Consider the following 22,666-nt stretch of genomic DNA (forward strand, 5'->3'; position numbering starts at 1 on the left):
GAGGTAACCTCAAACATAAGTTTTAATGCAATAAACCAATGAATAAGTATCTCCTTTAGAGAAAGACACTTTCCGTATTCTCCTCCAGTAGATCCTCATCAGGTTTAATTGCATTCTCATCTATACACCAATGTTACCTAACTTATATATAAAACATGGCTTTAATTTAAGGATTTCTAAGTATATATACTTTTCTACCACCAAGTTAATGAAGGAAAAAAACTGACCCAAAAATATATATATCTTTACAGCAGTTGACTTGTACATAAACCTTAAAAATAAGTTTGAGCTTGCAGATAAAGGGAAAACTGAATGCAGGGTAGTTTTATAAGGAAACTATACACTGCAAGATGGCTATTCGGAAACTGTAAACATTAAGCTTGATTCGGACCCCTAAATTTCTGTGTAGGGCAAATGCAAATGTCAGATCATCACCAGGAGTTTTCCTCGTGGGCTCTTGTGCTGCTGCCACTGTCCACAGTACTCTTTTCACACGGACTCCCTGAATTTGGTGCCTGCTCTACGGAAAGCAAGGCTAGTAATGAAAGGTCTGAGAGGGAGACTATGAGTAGCATGAACATCAAAACCCAACCAGATTCAAAGTTACAGCTGTCCACTCTCAACCTATTAGGCCTGTGGGCCTAGAGCTCCCACATAGGGATCTCCTATCAGAAATCTGGGAGGAATTTCAGCCATAACATTAAAATTCCTAGGATTTGAGGAGTTTTATAATCTTGGGTAATATTTCCATTGAAAAAATCTGGTAGGGAGGCTCCCCAAGGCCTCCTGCAGAGGAGGCAGCCTTGGGGCCACAAGCCTATAATTTGGACTTATCAATAAACTGCCGGAACTTTCCTCATAGGAGTACAATTAAGCATCTTTTAAAAACCAGAAAAATATTTGCATCCATAGAACTAAACTAAATTTTTCTTCCAATTTTTAACGAAAAAGCTCCTGGGATGATGATTTCATAATCCAGAGCAATGTTTTAGAGCAGAATTATAAGCCCCTGAAAAATAGGAGTTTATAATGAAAACATAAAGCCACACCAATCATCATAACAAAGACTATATAGTACATGTGTAACATTTCTTTTGATGATAATGTATGTTTCTAGTAGATGTACCATAACATACATTTTTGTGTTAGACTTTTAAAATCCCCTTTACACACTGTAATTTTGAATTCACTCATTTTCAATACTTACACCATTTTTAAAACATAATAGCCATTCTGGCATTGAAAACCTTCATTCCATCATAGAAAGGACAGTAAGAAGTGAAGGTCAATCTTCAAATCTTGATTCTCTTCAAAGTTGCTGGCAGATACGAGCTAGTGAATGACAGTAGTGGTTCTCCACAAAGATCTCAACCAGGTCTCAAAAAGACAGGCAAAGGCTTACATCATTGGCCATCAAGATCAGTGGCAAAGAAACAGTCCTGCCAGCAGGATCAGCACACATGGCAGGGGAGAATTTGGGAAGATGAAAGGAAAGGCCAGAGTTGACACCTAGGCGAGTCAGTCTGTATACTCAGCCACTACTGAAAGAAGGACGGTGATGTCATCAGGCTTTCCACCTCTCACATTCAATCTGTTGTCACATACAAACTGTGCAAAAGGTGACATATAATTTGGGTCATAGGCCAGCTCATGGGCTTGCTCAGCAATGCTTCTTGCCGTCTACTGTATACTTTCATAATTTGAATTCTTTCTTTTTTTTTTTTAGCTCCTGAAGAATCATATAATCAGGCATGTTGTCAAAAAGTCCATCTGTTGCCGTCAGAATAATGTCTCCTAACTGGACATCAAAAGATGTGCTATCAGCAGCATCCGAGCTGTCACTCAGGACGACTCCTTTGGCTTCAGGTGGTGCAATTGAGAGCTGGAATGGAGTGTTGAAGTAATGCTGCTGCTCATCTGATCGGTGCACAACCTCACCACCCCTCACAACCAGAAAGCCTGAATCACCCAGGTTTGCTGTGTGTAAGCGGTGACTAGTTCTGTCCAGCACCACGATGCAGGCAGTACTGCTACCAAGCAAAGGTACTTTATTTTGCAGCAACTCACAGTAGCTTGTGGTGAGGATTCCGATGGGATTACTTGGGACGAACCGTCCGTATTAAGTCCCTGAGAACTGGGATGGATCAACTCCATAGTGTCTCCACCCTCCTTCACCATCTGCAACCCCGAGCACGTCTGCCGAGCGGTGCCGGGCCACGAAGCACGCGTCGTCCCCGTAGCACGCGCCATTCTTGAGAAGGCCCTTGCGGAAGTCTTTGCTGAAGCCGCAGCCGGCCGTCACCAGCTCGTAGTCACCGCCACCGCCGCCACCGGCCCTGGGGTCGGTCTGCGAGAGGCCGCCGAGCACGGCGCGGGCCACCAGCCGCCCATACGAGAGAGGACCTAGAACATCGCCGCCGCCGCTGCCGCCCCCCCCCCCCCAGGAGGCGGGGGGCCCGGGGAGCAGGAGGACGCGGAGGCCGGGAGCCGGCTCGCTCCTCAGCAGCAGCAGCAGCGCCGCCGCCGGGGCGCTCCTCTGGGCGGCGCAGAGTCGCCGCCGCCGCCCTTGCCCAACGCGCGGGGCCTCGCACACGCTCCACCGCGCGCACCGGAGCCAGAGCGAGGTCAGAGCCCGCGGCTCCTCCACCTCAGCCCAGGTGGGGTCCCGGCTGCAGCCACCGCTGCCGCCGCCATCTTCGGCTCCACTAGCGTGTTCCGGGACTTCCTTTCTTTTTTTAATTCAAATGATATTTATACAAATATTCTCCCATGGAAGGTGATTGTTTCTGCCCATAATCTGGATCATTTACACATTTCAAAACGAATAAATGGAATCTTAGCTTTAAGAAAAGTCTTGGGTTTAAATCCAAACACTGATGACCACCTAATGGTAGCGACATAAGCCACAGAAACTCTCTGAGTTGTGTTTATTCTTCCACAGAATAATATGATACTGCCTATTATAAAGCTCTATGAGGGCAGGTAACTTGGGCCATTTTGTTCACTACCATATGACTGGTGTCAAGAATTGTGCCTGATGTATGGTAGGCACTAAATCAATAATAGTTGAATGTATAGAACAAACAGCAACCATAATAATATGACCACCTTTGTATGATTTATTATACTAGGCTAGTTGGTCAGCAATAGTATTTAACTCTCCATTATTCAGAAAAATTTTTTACCCGGAAGAGAGTGAAGTAAATTGTGCTTCCGCCACTGGAGAATTTGGAGGGAATGACTTCCAGGGAACCAAGACCCTGGGATCACATAGCCCACATGAAAATCTATCCCGAGGAAGTAAGTACTGTTCACATCATCTTTTCCAGTTGTCAAATAACCGAGAGCCACTCCTCAGGGAATGATCCCCAAGCCCATTCTAGTAAAGCGGTCAGGACACAGGGCTTGAAGCAATGTCCAAATCACCCAACGTGTGGCCAAAACCATAACTGAAATGTCTTCCCAATTTCAGGGTAGAATTACTTATAAAGATGGAAAGAAGAGAGCACAGAGACATCCTCAGGAGAAACAAACAAACAAAAAAGAATGAAGCCATGAGGTGGGTCTCGCTGGGTCTAGGAGTTTATAGGTAGAAACATGGCGCCCCTTGAATGAGTTTTGTCCAGCATCTTACCGCTTCTTGAAACTTCTGTCAGTTCTCTAGCTCATACAGAGAGTAGTGGTTCAGAATGTGCAGTGGACTCAGGAATCAACAGAAATCATGGCCCCAACCCCTCACCAAAGAACAAGGCAGCAGGTACCAGCACCTTGAAAAGTCTAAAATGCCTTCCTGAAATGCAGCAGGATGACAGCTTGGAATCAGCTTTTGATGGTGCATATTCTTCTATACATGTTGTTTTGCGGGCATTCTATTTGTAAAACATTGGGATAAGGATCAATGAAAAGATATGATGAGTAGACCAAATCAATAGACCAAGAACCCCAGTTCTGTCACCGGCCTGAACCCCTGAACTAGGAAATTTCTAGTAGAAAGTTCTGCCTAGATATCAATGTTGCCTGTTAAAACAAATGCATTTGAGGAAGACTCATCACCCAGATGAATCAGAAAGTGCCAGAAGTGACCAATAGTTCCCTCAGCCTCATTATAATGTTAAAATCCGCTCCTGAATAGTCATCCCTGACCCTAACAAAAGGGGCCTGCTTTCCCTTGTTTGGGGCTTTGGAAATGATTCCCAGGATCTCTCTGTTAGTACAAATAAAGGCAACCTGGTGAGGCATGAAGACTCTGCCTGTATCTCACTGGAGAGCAGATTCACCCTCACCCTTGTTCCCAGAACAAAGCCTGGGGAGCTGCACTGAGTGTTACAGGATGATGGTAAGTCTCCTGGCTCCCAGGAGAAGTTCTGCCTACAGGTGACACATTGCCAAGCACTTCTCTTACTCCAAAACTTGGAGCAGCTCTGGCCTGGTTGATTTTTAGGAGGTCTTTTTACTCTATATACCTCTGAGGGACCCAGACTCTCTGCACAAGTGAGATAAAAGGGAAAAACAAAAACAAAAACAGGAGCCTCTGTCTCCTGAAAAACTGCTATTCCTGGTGCCTGCCTTTATCCCCCAAAGATGAGAGAACCCAGTCACTGGGGCACCTTGCAAAGTAAAGTGCTTTCGGGGATGCCTGGCTGGCTCAGTCCATTTTTTTTTATTATTATTATTATTATTTCTTTTTTATTTCTTTTCTTTTTTGTGTGATTCAAAATTTTTTTAAAATTTCTTTTCAGCATAATAGTATTCATTGTTTTTGCACCACACCAGGTTCTCCATGCAATACATGCCCTCCTTAATACCCACCACCTGGTTCCCCCAAGCTCCCACCTCCCGCCCTTTCAAAACCCTCGGGCTGTTTTTCAGAGTCCATAGTCTTTCATGGTTCACCTCCCCTTCCAATTTCCCTCAACTCCTTTCTCCTCTCCATTTCCCCATGTCCTCCATGTTATTTGTTATGCTCCACAAAGAAGTGAAACCCTATGATAACTGACTCTCTCTGCTTGGCTTATTTCACTCAGCATAATCTCTTCCAGTCCTGTCCATGTTGCTACAAAAGTAGCAACAAAAGTTGGGTATTCATCCTTTCTGATGGAGGCATAATACTCCACAGTGGCTCAGTCCATTATGTGACTGCTTTCAACTCATGTCATGATCCCAGTGTCCTGGGATCAAATCTCACATTGAGCCTCCTTGCTCAACAGGGAGCCTGCTTCCCCCTCTGCCTCTGCCTGCCGCTCTGTCTGCCTGCACTCTCTCTCTCTTTCTCTCTCTCTGACAAGTAAATAAATAAAATATTTTTAAAAAGAGAAGTAAAGTGCCTTCTATTTTTATAGAAATATTTGAAAGACATTTACCCTTCTAAGTTCCCTTCTGCTCTCTCCCCACATTCTCTTCCATGCTCGGGTGTCCACCCCCAGGTGCACATGTTCCAGAAACAGAAGTGAGGGGAGCCAACCCCCCTGTGTCCACAGTGCTGCAGGTCGGACCCAGATTATGCCTTCGTGCATGAAGAAACTGATCACCCAGCCATGTTCACATGAATCCTGATGAAAGCCAGGATTCCCTTCAAACCTGAAAAATGTTTTTCTAAGTTTTTTTTTTATTATTTTTTAAGTTACTTTTATTGTTTTAGTAATCTCTACACCTAACATGGGGGGTTCAAATCCACACCCCGGGGTCAATAGTTGCATGCTTTTCTGATTGAACCAGCCAGGCGTCCCTAGTGTTTCCTCTTATCAGGCACCTCGTTTTATCGCTGTGTGCATGGCCCACTTTTGCAAGGAAAGACAATTCTTTCTTGATTACCATATAGTAAATCTTTGTACTTCTTCTGTCAATGGGGTTTAACTCATACCAACCTTCCAAGGCAAATACTATTATTTCTGTTTTAAATATGCAGAGGCTAAGACTTGGGAGATTAAGGGAGTTGTCTCTGGATACTCCAGTGATAAAGAAGAGAACCAGGTCTTTCCAGTTCTGAAAACCCTCAATCTTTCACTACACAGGCAGCACAGGCATTAATCTACTAAATGATCTAGAACAAACACAACTAAGCCAGGACCGAAAAGGGCTTATAAATGGACTAAATAAATATCTCATCTATATTGAAGAGTCATAATTGGTAGAAAAAGGGTTTTTAAAGTCACAGGAATAGAACTTCCAAAAATAACAAACTCATAAAGCCAGGTGAGAATTTTAAGGAAAGTTTTCCTAGCCAATGTACATTGTTATTTGAAGTTTTTTTTTTTTAAGATTTTATTTATTTGACAGAGAGAGAGATCACAAATAGGCAGAGAGACAGACAGAGAGAGAGATGAGGAGAAGCAGGCTCCCTGCTGAGCAGAGAGCCCCATTCGGGACTCGATCCCAGGCCCCTGGGACCATGACCTGAGCCGAAGGCAGAGGCTTAACCCACTGAGCCACCCAGGCGCCCCTGAAGTTTTTTTTTTTTTTTTTCTTTTTCTGAAGAAATCTCATTCGGTCTTTTAATTAGTGGCAAACAAGATAAAAGATCATCATAAAGACATCATACATCCTGTCCCTTCAAACTTTAAATCCAGAAGTGTTTTTATTTTCTACTGTAATAAGCAAAGTGAATAATATTGACATTCTTAATTACACCGAAGGAAGTGAAGGCAAGTCCATTAATTAGCTCTAGAGCTTTATCTACTTTAGAGTTGATGAAATAACTCATAAAATAATCTAACGCATCTTTAAAGAACTTTAGAAATACATGTCTGGCACTGGCAGAAAGACACTCACTAAAGGGCCAGTACAGAGCAGCTTTGCTCTGGACCTCCGGGTGCAGCTGGAGTTGAAGATCCTGATCTGTTACCAGTAAGAGCACTCCATGCAGTAATCTAAGAAAGTGCAGAGCAAACAGTTCTAGGGACAAGCAAAAAGGAAAGAAAACACCATGTCTTGGCAAATCTTATGATATTTACCAAGGGAGATCTTTCATTTTATTGGTATTCCATAACCACCTGGTCCATTAAGTCTCCACTGCATCTATTAACTCCAGAGGAGGCAAAATCCCATCTGGGACAGAAAAAACAATGAAAGCAAGACATATTTTCTGTCCTTAGAAACCCCTCTCCCCTGGAGAGGCCACTTGTCAATGTACTTTCCAATGTAACAAGAGGTGGTTGCTTGCTAAGGAGGGTCAAGAACTTCTCATTTAAGGAGATTCTATGTTAGAAATGATAACCCATGGATCCCAGCTGTGTCCAAGGCTCCAGATCACTCAGACCAATTGTTCATGGTATAAACTGTTATCAGTGAATCCTTCAATAGCCACCAGCACCAACAGACACAAATAGAAATGCTCACCATGAGACACATTAGAATTTTCACTGCAGCCTGTTTTGGAATAGGCAAAAATTGGAAACTATGAAATGCCCATCAGAAGCATAAAGGAAAATAAACTGTGAATGCAAAGTGAGCAACAAGGCAGCAGTTAGCATGCATGAAGAAACCGCAGACATAACATTGTGTGAAAAAAGTCCATGACAAACGAGGACATGCTTCACAATGCCACTTTTAAAGGACAAGAATGGAAAAGCAAGCTATACACTGCTCAAGGACAAAAGGACAATCATAGGAGGAGCCAAGAACTTGCACAGATACTGTTCCAAAGAAGACTTACAGATGGCAAAAAGCACACAGAAAGAGGTTCCACATCATTATTATTCATTAGGGAAATACAAATCAAAACCACAATGAGATACCACTACACACCTACTAGGATGGCTATAATCAAAACAATGGAAAGTCACAACTGTTGGCAAAGATGCCAAGAAATCAACACCATCACCCACTGCTAGTGGGAATGTGAAAATGTTCAGTCGGTGTGGAAAACAGTTTGGTGGTTCGTCAAAAATTTGCATGTAGAATTACTGCAGTTCTATTCCTAAGGCACATACCCTAAATGGCTGAACACAGGCATGTAAATAAAAGCTTTCATATGGAGATAATGGCAACGCTATTTACAATAATCAAAAGGCAGGAACAGCTCCCCAAAAGAGGTTGGAAGTACTATTCTTAATATCAGTCAAAAGCAAACACCTGTGAGATTTGGAATTCTGGTTTACTCCCAGTATTCTGGGGTCAGCAAACTGTACTCTCCTGCATACACAACAAAAATCTGTGCATATGATGCTTATCCCCTCAGCACATAGTGAAATTAGGACATCAGATGAATTTGTAATTTTCCTATTTCAAACATCTAAATCTCACAACCTAAGAGAGTCTGACAACATATTTTAGGCTTCCAGTTATACTGATCTCATAAAAGGGATGCTTTTCCATTTTCCCAGGTATCTTCTCCAACCTCGTCCTCCACTGGCCTGATGCTGATGCATCATGTGCATACATTAGCTTCTTAGGGGGTCCCCAGTACATGCAAACTGCTAGAGAGAGCATCTGCTTCTCGATCCTTCCTAAATCTCCACCACTGACACCTTTACTTCAACCCCAATGGTTAAACCACATAAAGTGTATGACACCTAAAGGGCATGTGGGCAATCTCTACCTTACATGTCACTCACGGTCCTCCTTTCTTCAAATCAGAGGTCTGTTTTGTCACTTTAAAAAACGTAATAGTGAATCCAAGAAGGACTGATGGGATTTTGTTGAGCACAATAAGACAGTGTCTAGAACCCAAGAGCCCTGCTGACTCTCCCCTGCTGCTTGGCTGTGCCTCTGCTCGCTCTCAGAGCTGAACTCAGGCAACGTGTCCCCACATCTCCCCTGCAGTTCTTCTGTTCCATGCTACTGTCACAGCGGGGGTGTGGGGTTCAGCTTCCTGAAGTACCCTGTTCTGATAAAGACAGAAAGGACACTGATGAGTCCTAAGGGCAACATGTCTATTTAGCACAGAGCAGGAAACACTTGCCTTCGTAAGAAGAAGCCCACTTATTACATGGGAATCCCTTTCAAATATATGCAGGAGTTGAGGGTTTTAAGGGCGTCTTCCATTTCCCTATCTCTGAAATGATGATGAAGGCGTGAGGTACTTATAGTCTCTTTAGTGTCTCCCAGGCAGTGGTCTGAGCTAGGAACTCATTGAGGGTGATAGATTCACACAGCACTTTCTTGGCACCCACAAAAGTAAAATCATTTATTTTTTTATATAGCTTTCCTCTACTTGACATGATCCAAATATTCCTGACTTCCTACAGAGATCTCCCAACTCTGAACATGCTAGTTTTATCAATAAATGTGTTTATAATAGCATTGTAACTCCACAGAACTCATTAATATTATTAATAACTTAACCTTTTCACCTCACAGGCTCAGTACAAAACTCTTCACATGTGGATTATTAAAATACATAATGACAATGATAATGAGAAGCGTATTCCTCATTCCCAAATTACTACCTGCTCCAAGGACCAGCTTTTGAAGACTTCTGAGGAATGTAACACTTTTTTTTAAAAGATTTTATTTATTTATTTGACAGAGAGAGATCACAAGTAGACAGAGAGGCAGGCAGAGAGAAGGAGGGAAGCAGGCTCCCTGCTGAACAGAGAGCCTGATGCGGGACTCGATCCCAGGACCCTGAGATCATGACCTGAGCCGAAGGCAGCAGCTTAACCCACTGAGCCATCCAGGTGCCCCAGAATGTAACACTTCTTATATTTGATAACAATTTCAAAGGCATCAGCTAAAATTATGAGTCATATGTAATCAAGTTTGATCAACTCCCTGAAACACATGAGAGAGACTATGTGGAGACCCTCATCAGATACTTGAAGGTATGTGACCAATGGGAAAATCAGTCGTTTTGATTTGCGCAACAGAATGTGCATTTGGGTTCCCTCAACAGGGGAGATGGGGGGAAAGTCATTGGAATGAAGTGTTTTTTTTTTTTTTTAATATCCTGATTGAATGGAGAAAGACAACTATCAAATGATCTCCCTGATATGAGGAAGTGGAGATGCAATGTGGGGGGTTTGAGGGGTAGGAAAAGAATAAATGAAACAAGATAGGATCGGGAGGGAGACAAACCATAAGAGACTCTTAATGTCACAAAACAAACTGAGGGGGGCAGGGAGTAAGGGGTTGGGAAAGGGTGGTGGATTATGGACACTGGGGAAGGTATGTGCTATGGTGAGTGCTGTGAAGTGTGTAAACCTAGCGATTCACGGACCTGTACCCCTGGGGATAAATATACATTATATGTTTATTTAAAAAATTAAAAAATTTAAAAAATAATAATAAATTTTTTAACTCTTAAAATTTTTAAAAAAAATTTCCTGATTGAAGAAAATCTGTTTTGCTTTTCTTTATAACTTAAACTGGCTATAGTATTTCAAGCATAATGCATACCCTTACTATTGAACAAAAGATGGTTATACTAAAACAAACCGACAAACGACCTTCAAATGCTCTTTGCTGGAAAAGAGGGAAAGTTCAGATGACACACTCAAACCATCCATTAGGAGACCCAGCCTGAATAGTATCCTATCACCCCATAATGGCTATGAACAGACAGACCCCTTTGCCATTCTGCCCAACACAAGGTCAATGGACAGGGTTCTGAGACAGCCCTCCCTGATTGCCCTTGGCAGACTGAGGCAGTTTTTCTATTCTATGAGTGATTGCAGCATTACCCGGATAAAAGGGTAGTCTAAGTCCAAACTCTTGGGTGAAAGTCTTGAATAATTTGCAGCTCCTGCCATGAGCTCACACCCAATCTATCATATGCCATTAACACAGCTGTCTGTCTGTGGATCCTGGCAACAGGTAGCAAGAACACACTGAGTGCAGGGAGAAACCTAGCCCCCATCCCCACACAAAATCCTCAACAAGATGGACAGGGCATTTAGATTCTGTCACAAAGACTCCAAAGTAAGCACAGCAGCTCTGCTGTTAGCAACTTAGTGCTGACCCAACCAAGCCTCCACTCTTTTTTCCCCACACTCCTCCCTTTCTTTTATAACCTCTCTCTCACCTTTCTTCTACCAAATGCTTGAGTAAAATTATCCCCCTCTTTGTTCCATTGCAAATAACCCCACTTGGAAATGAGCTGAAGACAAGAAACCACCCAAACAATAGAAGGATGGAAAAGGGCAAGACCTGTATTCAAGCCAGTGAGGAACAATGGCCAACACTCATTCAGAATTATCTATGAAGTGTTTCCTGCCAAATAACCTGGACATCTAGCTCACGGAGTAAGAGTTCCTGTGTTTGAGCTAGTGGGGTCACAACCACTAATCAACTCCCATTATGTGTGAAAGATTACCACATATTCTCTTTCATCACAGTTCTGTTTCATTTAAGAGTAGCCTTCCCACAAAACTTGCAAAGGGATTCTGCCACTGAATTGTACACCTGAAATGGATTAATTGTATGACGTGTGAATTATATCTCAAAAAAAAAAAGAAAAAAAGTAAGAGAGAGAGAGACTCAGATTGCTGTCTGCCACCTATCTCCAGGTGACAGGAAGTGGATTTTTAGAGGGAGGTGATCAAGGCTTTCCCCAGTGTGCAGGAAAGAAAATATAGCCACATGACTGTTTCTCCCCATCATTCATTTTATCAGTGAAAGGCATGACAGCACTTCCTTAGTGAGGTGCTGAGCCCTGCGGAGGTCTGTAACCAAGAGAAGGAGGAGGGAATAAGATAGAATGACCAGATGTTTAAAGCACTGTCAAAAGGAAAAAAAGTCATCTAAAGTGATCATTATGACAGGACACATCTCCCAGGAAAATGCCTATCACAAAGAGCTTGCATGGGGGCAGAAAAGGAGTTCTGGCTTGAAGCCACAATGAAAGGTCTGTAGCAGTAATTCTCAGACAGAAGGGAGATAGAATTAAAGGTGAGCCCAACACCCAACACTGAGGTAAGAATGTGCCGGGTAGTACAGGGGTGGGCAAGTGCCTGCATCAGCAAGAAATGGGGGATTCGCTGGTGATAGAGGCTGAGCGGTTGGTTGGGTAGGATGTGAGGGTTCTCAAATGTCACGCTCAGGACAGCAACTGCCTCTGGCATCACGGACAAACACCTTGGAGGCTGGCAGCTTGAGTAGTGCATCACCACATCTGATATCTTGCCCGTATAAACAGCACCCAAGCAACGGGTCTCGGAGGAAAAAATAATGTGATTAGATATGTGCTTTAGAAGGACAACCCCCTGAACAAAGCATAGCATGGTGGAGCACAGAAAACTGTAGCAGCATTAACAGTTCGGGGGCCCCCAGGGAAGTTTTGATACCTCCATAGAGTGGAAATGTCAAGGCAGTCATTAAAAATCATGATCTTCAAAAAAATGTAATGTGACTTGGGAAAAGAACATGTACACAATATTAAAAGAAAAAAGCAGAATACTGAGCTCTATTAGATGTTTCCAATTTTATTTTTTTAATTACTCAGGATAAACATAATAAAGAGGTTAGTAATAAATACACCATATAGAGTTCCACTTCCAGGATGACTGTGAGAAGCTCCAAGGACCCACTCCCCAGTGAAGCCAGCAAAGCTGGTGGAAAAAGGATTTTAAAAGTAAAGATATCTAGAAATTGTCCTCAGGGCGGTAGCAAATGAAGAAACTTTGATTCAAGAAAACTTTTTAAAATGGTGTATGAATATTATGGCATTTGAGCCACAAACTATTCTTTCCCTCATTACCAGAATCGCCAGATGGGCTTAGCAGAAGGTCTTCTGCAGATGGGCATAGCCAAGAAGATAGGGTCCCTTCTCCCTCTGCTCTCAATCAAGGCTTAGGGTATCTCATCAAGAGGGATAGGCAACCCACATTCCTCATTTCCTTCAACCCCAAGTTAAAAGGGTTATATTCCTGCTAAGTGTAGCCAAGAGGCCATGACCTCCCTTCTCTGACACAGCCTCTCCCCACAAAATGGTGGCTCCAGTGAAAGCATGGCAGACTGGGAATCCTGGGGCCCTAGCCACCCTCACTACAGCTCACCTGGGGACCAGCTTCCATGCTTCTGAGAGGCAAGCTGAAATGACCAGAGTCTACTGTCTCACCTGGTGCCCAGTGTGGTTCAGAGAGTTTGTCTAGGGTGAGCAGAAGTCCATAAGAAAAGCGAGCTCCAGAATTCTCCACAAAGGGTGTGGGCAATTCAAGTGAAAGGAGCTCAAGACAGTAGTCTCTCTTAGTTCATATTGACAAGCTGAGCCATTGACCAGCTCGTTCACCAAAGACCCAGGAAAAGAGGCCACTGAGAGCCCTCCTAGGGTTCAAACAGATGCTAAAGACTAGCCTAAAAATCTACCTCTGCCCAAATGTAATTGGATCAGACAGTTGAAGAGGTGATGCCCAGCACACTGGGGAAAAAAGTAGAGAAATCACAAGGTAACTAACGGGACCATGGGTATGGTGGGTATGGGTATGATTGGGCAGATGAGTAACACGAAAATGCAGCAGACAGCTTAACAGTGATGATGGAGAGACAAAACTACACCATCCCAGGGTGACTGTCTACATGTCCAGCTGCACCATCTGAGGAAACCTGCTGCTTCACACTGTGGAAGAAAAAGACTTCAGAACAGCCAACCAAGTCACACAACAAATAAGACAAGTTAATAACAACAAGCCTGGAAACATGGAGGGGACTCAGTACCCACAGTTGCTACAATATATTATCCAAAATGTCCAGTTTTTGACAGTAACAACAAATATAAGTGCGAAGAAATAGGGATAGGAACACATATTTGGGCAAAAAAAAAAAAAAAAAAAAAAAAAAACAGGCAACAGAAATTGCCTTTGAGTAGGGTAACGCCAGATTTAATACACAAAATTTTCAAAATAGCCATGAAAAAATACATTCAAAAATCGGATGTAAATCATACTTAAAGAAGGAAATCACAGTATGAAGACCTCAACTCACCAATAGAGAATGCCAATCCAGAGGCAAAAATTATTTAGAAAAAAAATGAAAATTCTGGTGTTGAAAGTACCATAAATAAAATTATAAATTCATTGGTTGGGCTCAGCAGTAGATTTGAACTGGTAGAAGAAATAATCAGAAATCTTGAGGATAGATAGATAGATAATAGAGATTCTATAATCTGAGAAATAGATCAGAAATTGAATGCAGAAAAATGAGCAGCACCTCAGAGAAACTTGGGACACCATTAAGTATGCCAACATGGCCTGAGCTAAAACCAGAGTCAGACTCTCAACTGAAGGTGTCACCCAGGCAGCCCATCCACCTGTGATTTCTGTCCACAGTCTCTGTAAGGCTCATCCCATGCTTCAGTGCTGCAGCTTCACTCCATTTTTCCATGGAAGCTTTCGGTTTGAGGTGCCCCAATTGGCACCTCCATGAGTCCTTGTGTTTAGGCTCTGCAGGTCTCACTGGGTGTTGTTGTTACTGCCTTTATTACACAGATGGTTGCCTCATGAAATAGTTTCAGGTATTATTCTTGCAGTCTCTTCTAAGTGTTGACATAAATCTCAAGTATTGTTGCATATGTTCCAATGTTTCCATTGGAAACAGAGAGTATAATCTTAAGAGCATAAGAGAAAATCAGGCAGACACACAAACATCAGTAATTTTTTTTGCTCTGAGTCTGCCTCCCAAGACATGTGGTCCTTTTTAGGGATTCCAACACAAGCTTGTAGACCAGATTCAAGAGATTGGAAAACCTGATGAATTTTGTGTGCAATTGTAGGTGATTGTGTGCGGATAAGTGAAGTTCACTTTTATGTGCTACATTCTGTGACTTTCATCTGATCTCAAAAAGTTTCATAACCTGGAAAGACCAAGAATTGTAGCTCTATAATGAACTCTATAATAAACCCTTCTATTTATAAACACATCAAGTTATTTAGAAAGAGAGAATGGTTGAATTTCTTATTTAAAAGAGTCTTAGAGGGGTGCCCCAGTGGCTCAGTGATATAAGCCTCTGCCTTCGTCTCAGGTCATGATCCCAGGGTTCTGGGCTCGAGCCCCATGTCAGATTCTCTGCTCAGCAGGGAACCTGCTTCCCTCTCTCTCTCTTTGCCTGCCTCTCTGCCTACTTCTGCCTACTTGTGATTTCTCTCTCTCTGTCAAATAAATAAATAAATAAATAATCTTTTAAAAATAAAAATAAAAAAGTTAAGAGTCTTAGAAAACAGTTTGACTATCTTTGTAGTTTTATGGAAGGAATCCAATTTTCTTTGCTGGGTGTTCCAATACTAAGCATAAAGCTTTTTCCACAGACACTTTAAGGACCTGAGAGCACTCAGGTAATAAAAAATTTTCTACCTTGAGAGCAACAGAAGGCTGTAGGTGTAGTCTTAGTTCCTTGGTGGTAACTAAGACCAAATCTTCAGAAGCACAACTCCATGATCTATAGTCACATGAATACTTTAACATCTTCCCCATATAGTTCAGAACTGGTACTTTGCAGGGAGTAAATGATTGTCATTGTGTTTTATGACATTTCCTCTCTTAATTTGCTCATTATGAATTTGATTTTTGGTCTTTATAGATGTCTTATTTCTCTCTTTTCTCTGATCATTTGTCCTGAATGTAGGCCATTCTATTTTTCTCTTTGTACATCTGCCACCTGTGATTCTTCCTTTTCTCATTTCCAAGTCTCATTTCCCTAATCAGTGTGTCTCCTGCCTTGATCATGAGATCTGTTATTCTCAAGAGACTTTAGGCATCTTCTCTTTTGTTCTGTCCGAAGGCTGGAAGAGGCTCTTGGTTGTTGTTTTTGTGTTGGTGTGTGTGTGTGTGTGTGTGTGTGTGTGTGTGTTTCTAAACTGTACAGTCATAGAATGAGAATCTAGAAAGAGGTCTGTGAAACTCTGTGCTTGTTTTCTTTTTTTAAGGATTACCTTTTCTCGTGTTTCTTTGAGGTTTTTTTTTCCCCCAATTTAGAACTATCCGAAGGAGAGTCCATCCTGCCCAACATGCTTCCTAAGTCTGCAGGAGTTCAGTAAGTGATTGTTGACTGGCTCACTGATTCTTTAAGAGCAACCTTAGTAACAGAAAATTAATCTTGACATCTAACCTAGAATTGTTTCTACTTCAATTCTTTTCCCTCTAATTACTTTGAGTACTTTCCTTCTCAACAATCTAGTACATGGAGCTTTATTCCCCACTATCTCATTCTCCTTTATTTCTGTTCAGTTAAATATTCAAGTGCCTCATAAGCCCATCATGTGATTTATGTGCTTTGCTTTTTATTTTTATTCTGTTCTCTGTTCTGAAGACTTGTCTTTACAAACCATAAATCTCTGGTTCCCTGAGGATCAGCTGACATACTGACATGGTATTAGGGATTGAAATCTCAAGGAAGCAGAAGAGAGGGAAAGCAGGGAAGGAGAGAGTTCATGTAGGGAAGGGAGCACTGATCATCACACCAACCCGCGGCAGCAAGTGCAGCCAGTGCTCAATCATAGAGGGTCATTTCAGAGATGCTAGTCATACCACCAGTTCTTGGGACAGTACGGGGCTGCAGGCGGGAAAAGAAGGATTTATCTCTTTTTTCTCACTCTCCAATTTTCCAGTAAGAGCACCCAGTGGTTACTGCAGCTGAAAGAGCTCAGAGCTCCCATGGCTCTGGATCCAGCCCTGCTTGTACTCAGTGAAGTGATCTCTCTTACACAGCTGGCACCACAGTGCAGAGCCTCCCCACCTCTGCTGATTGATTATGGTGACAACATCCGCAACCTGGACCATCACTCTGGGGACTGCAGAAGCCATGACAAGTCAATTTCCTCAGCAAGCAGAACCAGTGCCCATTAACTGGGTCCCATGTAATACCCTTTATAGAGAAAAATAGCTTATTATATCCTGGCATGCTGCTCCTATCATCTTCCATGAGGAGCCAAACACATTCTTCAGTATCAATAGTGTGTGTGTTTTTTTAACCTCACCCACACACCTCTCTCCAGAGAGAACCCTCTTCCCTCTCATAGCTCTGGCTCCATCCCTACCTCTCAAAATCATCTTCTTTGAAGTCCATGGTATTCACCTACACTTTCCTTTCTCCTTTAATCTGTGCTGGCTTTCTGAGATTAAATGCTGAAAGGTTTTGTGGTGTTTCTTAACTATCTTCTCCACACTCCCCCTGCCCTGTGCCCTGCTCTGCCCCTGAGGGATCAGACCTTGACTGCCTGCCAAACATGCCATAAATCAGCCTATAACTGTTGGACACTTGGGGCCACTTACCATATTTCACTCATAAATAATGCTTAAAATTTGGATCTCTCTATGGTTGTTTCCTTAGGTATGTTCCTAACAAAGAAAGTACTATGCAACTGGAAGGTTTAACTGATACTGAAATTTCTCTCAAAGAGTACTAAAGTGTGTGTTTATTGACATTCTTAAAAATATGAATGACCTTGCCCAAGTTATTTAATAAAATAGAAAGATAATATATATTATAGTGATATATAACAAATGCTATATAATGCAAAAATATAAGGGATCTTATTCATTCATTCATTGCCTGACCTTTATTTTTCAGAGTTTTCTGTAATAAACATAACTACAAGGAGACCTATTTTGTAAATGACATTTAGACACATAGCAAGCAACCTATATGTGTAAAATTTAATATCATATGTACACTTCACAAAAACACTAAATGTTTGCATCATAGACAAGAAAAACAGTGAATTTCACATTACTTAATGGGATTCAGAGCATTATGAACTCTCTGTGCATTGGGAGAGATAAGTTTTATGACCTGATTTTCTTTTGTGGTGCTTAAGAAAAGTCCATAAAGATTCTCCTTCCTGAAAATTTACTCTTTTGGGGTGATGAAGCTACCTTCTGTGTAATTTCAGAATTCTCTTGATAAACTATGTTTACTGCATGAATCATCCAACAGATGTGCTAATACTTAGAAGCTGGAAATGAATATGGATCCTATGGATTTAAATTCTTAAGTTTTTAAATATGGGATTTTTAGTTTATATTTACCTTCCAGCACAGAGGTATATACCAGATGTTTACCATAGTTCCATTCTATTTTGCTTTCTCTAATCTCTACCAATATTTTAACACAAAATTACATCCAAGTAATTTGGAAATATTTTAATCATATTAGACCTATGTGTTAAGAAAAATATAAGTCATGGGGCGCCTGGGTGGCTCAGTGGGGTAAGCTGCTGTCTTCGGCTCAGGTCATGACCTCAGGGTCCTGGGATCAAGCCCCGCATCGGGCTCTCTGCTCAGCAGGGAGCCTGCTTCCTCCTCTCTCTCTGCTCTCTCTCTGCCTGCCTCTCTGCCTGTTTGTGATCTCTGTAAAATAAATAAAATCTTTAAAAAAAATAAAAGAAAAGAAAAAGAAAAATATAAGTCATAAAAAACAAAAGTGTTGGAGCACCCGGGTGGCTCAGTCATTATGCATCTGCCTTCAGGTCATGATCAAAGAGTCCATGGATGGAGCCCTGCGTGGAGCTCCCTGCTCAGCAGGAAGCCTGCTTCCCCCCTCCCTCTTCCCTCCTTGTGTTCCCTCTCTCTCTTTCTCTCTCTCTCTGTCAAATAAGTAAATAAAATCTTAAGCAACAACCAAAAAAAGTGTTCCCTAAGATATTTGTCATGAATGCATAAGCGTAAATATGACAAATCTGAAGGCTTTGTTATCAAACAGGTAATAATACAATCAGATAAGTTCTTGGACAATTCCTGGAAGACATTCAATCATAAATTATTTTTTAAATTTACTAGTGAGGGGGAAGGGAGTCAAGATGGTGGAGAAGTAGCAGGCTGAGACTACATCAGCTAGCCGGAGACCAGCTAGATAGCTTATCAAAAGATTGCAAACACCTGAAAATCCATCGGCAGATCGAAGAGAAGAAGAACAGCAATTCTGGAAACAGAAAAACAACCACTTTCTGAAAGGTAGGACCGGCGGAGAAGTGCGACGGGAAGATAGACCCCAGGGGGAGGGGCCGGCTCCCAGCAAGCAGCGGAGCAACGGCGCACAAAATCAGGACTTTTAAAAGTCTGTTCTGCTGAGGGACATCGCTCCAGAGGCTAAACCGGGGCGAAGCCCACGCGGGGTCAGCGTGGCCTCAGGTCCCGCAGGGTCATAGAAGGATCGGGGGTGTCTGAGTGTTGCAGAGCTTGCGGGTATTGGAACGGGAAAGCCGGCTACAGAGACAGAGCTGACAGTAAGCTCAAAGCTTGGTGTTACCTTGAACCGGTCGCAGGCTCGGTGAGCTCGGAGTGCGGCCGGAGGTCAGGCAGACGGGAGTAACTGGGCGCTGTTCTCTGAGGGCGCACTGAGGAGTGAGGCCCTGGGCTCTCGGCTCCTCCGGGCCGGGGACCAGGAGGCCGCCATTTGTATTCCCGTCCTCCGGAACTCTATGGAAAGCGCTCAGGGAACAAAAGCTCCTGAAAGCAAACCCAAGCGGATTACTCACCCCGGCCCCTGGTAAGGGCGGTGCAATACTGCCTGGGGCAAAGACACTTGAGAATCACTACAACAGGCACCTCCCCCAGAAGATCAACAGGAAATCCAGCCGAGACCAAGTTCACATACCAAGGATTGTGGTTTCAATACCAAGGAGAGCAGCAAAATTCCAGAGGAAGAGAAAGCAAAGCATGGAACTCATGGCTTTTTCCCTGTGATTTTTTTAGTCTTGCAGTTAATTTAATTTTTTTCTTTTTCATTTTTTTTTCTAGTCTTCTGGTAAAGTTTTTTTGTAACTTTTAGCCTTTTCTTTTTTAACGTTTTTTAACTAGTTTATCTAATATATATATTTTTTATATATTTTTCTTTATTAATTTTCTTTTCTTTTAATTCTTTTCTTTTATTTTTTTTTCTTCCTTTTTGAACCTCTTTTTATACCCTTTCTCCCCGCTCACCATTTAGGATCTCTCTGATTTGGTTAAAGCATATTTTCCTGGGGTTGTTGCCACACTTTTAGTATTTTACTTGCTCCTTCATATACTCTTATCTGGACAAAATGACAAGATGGAAAATTTACCACAAAAAAAAGAACAAGAGGCAGTAACTGAAGGCTAGGGACCTAATCAATACAGACATTGGTAATATGTCAGATCTAGAGTTCAGAATGACAATTCTCAAGGTTCTAGCCAGGCTCAAAAAAGGCATGGAAGATATTAGAGAAACCCTCTCGGGAGATATAAATGCCCTTTCTGGAGAAATAAAAGAACTAAAATCTAACCAAGTTGAAAAAAAAAAAAAAAAAAAAAGCTATTAATGAGGTGTAATAAAAAATGGAGGCTCTCACTGCTAGGATAAATGAAGCAAAGAAAGAATTAGTGATATAGAAGACCAAATGTCAGAGAATAAAGAAGCTGAGCAAAAGAGGGACAAACAGCTACTGGACCACGAGGGGAGAATTCAAGAGATAAGTGACACCATAAGACAAAACAACATTAGAATAATTGGGATTCCAGAAGAAGAAGAAAGAGAGAGAGGAGCAGAAGGTATACTGGAGAGAATTATTGGGGTGAATTTCCCCAATATGGCAAAGGGAACGAGCATCAAAATTCAGGAGGTTCAGAGAACACCCCTCAAAATAAATAAGAATAGGCCCACAACCTGTCACCTAATAGTAAAATTAACAAGTCTCAGTGACAAAGAGAAAATCCTGAAAGCAGCCCGGGAAAAGAAGTCTGTAACATACAATGGTAAAAATATTAGATTGGCAGCGGACTTATCCAGAGACCTGGCAGGCCAGAAAGAGCTGGCATGGTATTTTCAGAGCACTAAATGAGAAAACCATGCAGCCAAGAATACTATATCCAGCTAGGCTATCATTGAAAATAGAAGGACAGATTAAAAGCTTCCAGGACAAACAAAAACTGAAAGAATTTGCAAACACCAAACCAGCTATACAGGAAATATTGAAAGGGTCCTCTAAGCAAAGAGAGAGCCTACACGTGGTAGATCAGAAAGGAACAGAGAACAAATACAGTAACAGTCACCTTACAGGCAATACAATGGCACTAAATTCATATCTCTCAATAGTTACCCTGAATGTTAATGGGCTAAATGCCCCTGTCAAAAGACACAGGGTATCAGAATGGATAAAAAAACAAAACCCATCTATATGTTGCCTCCAAGAAACTCATTTTAAGCCCGAAGACACCTCCAGATTTAAAGTGAGGGGGTGGAAAAGGATTTACCATGCTAATGGACATCAGAAGAAAGCAGGAGTGGCAATCCTTATATCACATCAATTATATTTTAAGCCAAAGACTATAATAAGAGAGGAGGAAGGACACTATATCATACTCAAAGGGTCTGTCCAACAAGAAGATTTAACAATTTTAAATATCTATGCCCCCAACGTGGGAGCAGCCAACTATATAAACCAATTAATAACAAAATCAAAGAAACACATCAACAATAATACAATAATAGTAGGGGACTTTAACACTCCCCTCACTGAAATGGACAGATCATCCAAGCAAATCAGCAAGGAAATAAAAGCCTTAAACGACACACTGGACCAGATGGACATCACAGATATATTCAGAACATTTCATCCCAAAGCAACAGAATACACATTCTTCTCTAGTGCACATGGAACATTCTCCAGAATAGATCACATCTTCGGTCCTAAATCAGGACTCAACCAGTATCAAAAGATTGGGATCATTCCCTGCATATTTTCAGACCACAATGCTCTAAAGCTAAAACTCAACCACAAAAGGAAGTTTGAAAAGAACCCAAATACATGGAGACTAAACAGCATCCTTCTAAAGAATGAATGGGTCAACCGGGAAATTAAAGAAGAATTGAAAAAAATCATGGAAACAAATGACAATGAAAATACAATGGTTCAAAATCTGTGGGACACAACAAAGGCAGTCCTGAGAGGAAAATATATAGCGGTACAAGCCTTTCTCAAGAAACAAGAAAGGTCTCAGGCACTCAACCTAACCCTCCACCTAAAGGAGCTGGAGAAAGAACAAGAAAGAAACCCTAAGCCAAGCAGGAGAAGAGAAATCATAATGATCAGAGCAGAAATCAATGAAAAAGAAACCAAAAAGACAATAGAGCAAATCAACGAAACTAGGTGCTGGTTCTTTGAAAGAATTAATAAAATTGATAAACCCCTGGCCCGACTTATCAAAAAGAAATGAGAAAGGACCCAAATAAATAAAATCATGAATGAAAGAGGAGAGATCACAACTAACACCAAAGAAATACAAACTATTAGAAGAACATACTATGAGCAACTCTACGCCAACAAATTTGACAATCTGGAAGAAATGGATGCATTCCTAGAAACATATAAACTACCACAACTGAACCAGGAAGAAGTAGAAAGCCTGAACAGACCCAAAACCAGTAAGGAGATTGAAACAGTCATTAAAAATCTCCAAACAAACAAAAGCCCAGGGCCAGACGGCTTCCCGGGGGAATTCTACAAACATTTAAAGAACTAATTCCTATTCTCCTGAAACTGTTCCAAAAAATAGAAATGGAAGGAAAACTTCCAAAATCATTTTATGAGGCCAGCATCACCTTGATCCCAAAACTAGACAAGGATCCCATAAAAAAAGGGAGCTATAGACTAATATCCTTGATGAACACAGATGCAAAAATTCTCACCAAAATACTAGCCAATAGGATTCAACAGTACATTAAAAGGATTATTCACCACGACCAAGTGGGATTTATTCCAGGGCTGCAAGGTTGGTTCAACATCCGCATCAGTCAATGTGATACAACACATCAATAAAAGTAAGAACAAGAACCATATGA

General features: G+C 41.8%; 1 pseudogene; it reads right to left on the reverse strand.

The window, feature by feature from the left end:
- Positions 1-1,192: 1,192 nt before the first annotated feature.
- LOC123393981 overlaps positions 1,193-22,666 on the reverse strand; it is a 98,197-nt pseudogene continuing 76,723 nt past the window's right edge.

This window comes from Mustela putorius, unplaced genomic scaffold (genome assembly GCF_011764305.1).
Source record: "Mustela putorius furo isolate JIRA1106 unplaced genomic scaffold, ASM1176430v1.1 tig00001118_pilon_pilon_pilon, whole genome shotgun sequence".
NCBI classification, from domain to species: domain Eukaryota; kingdom Metazoa; phylum Chordata; class Mammalia; order Carnivora; family Mustelidae; genus Mustela; species Mustela putorius.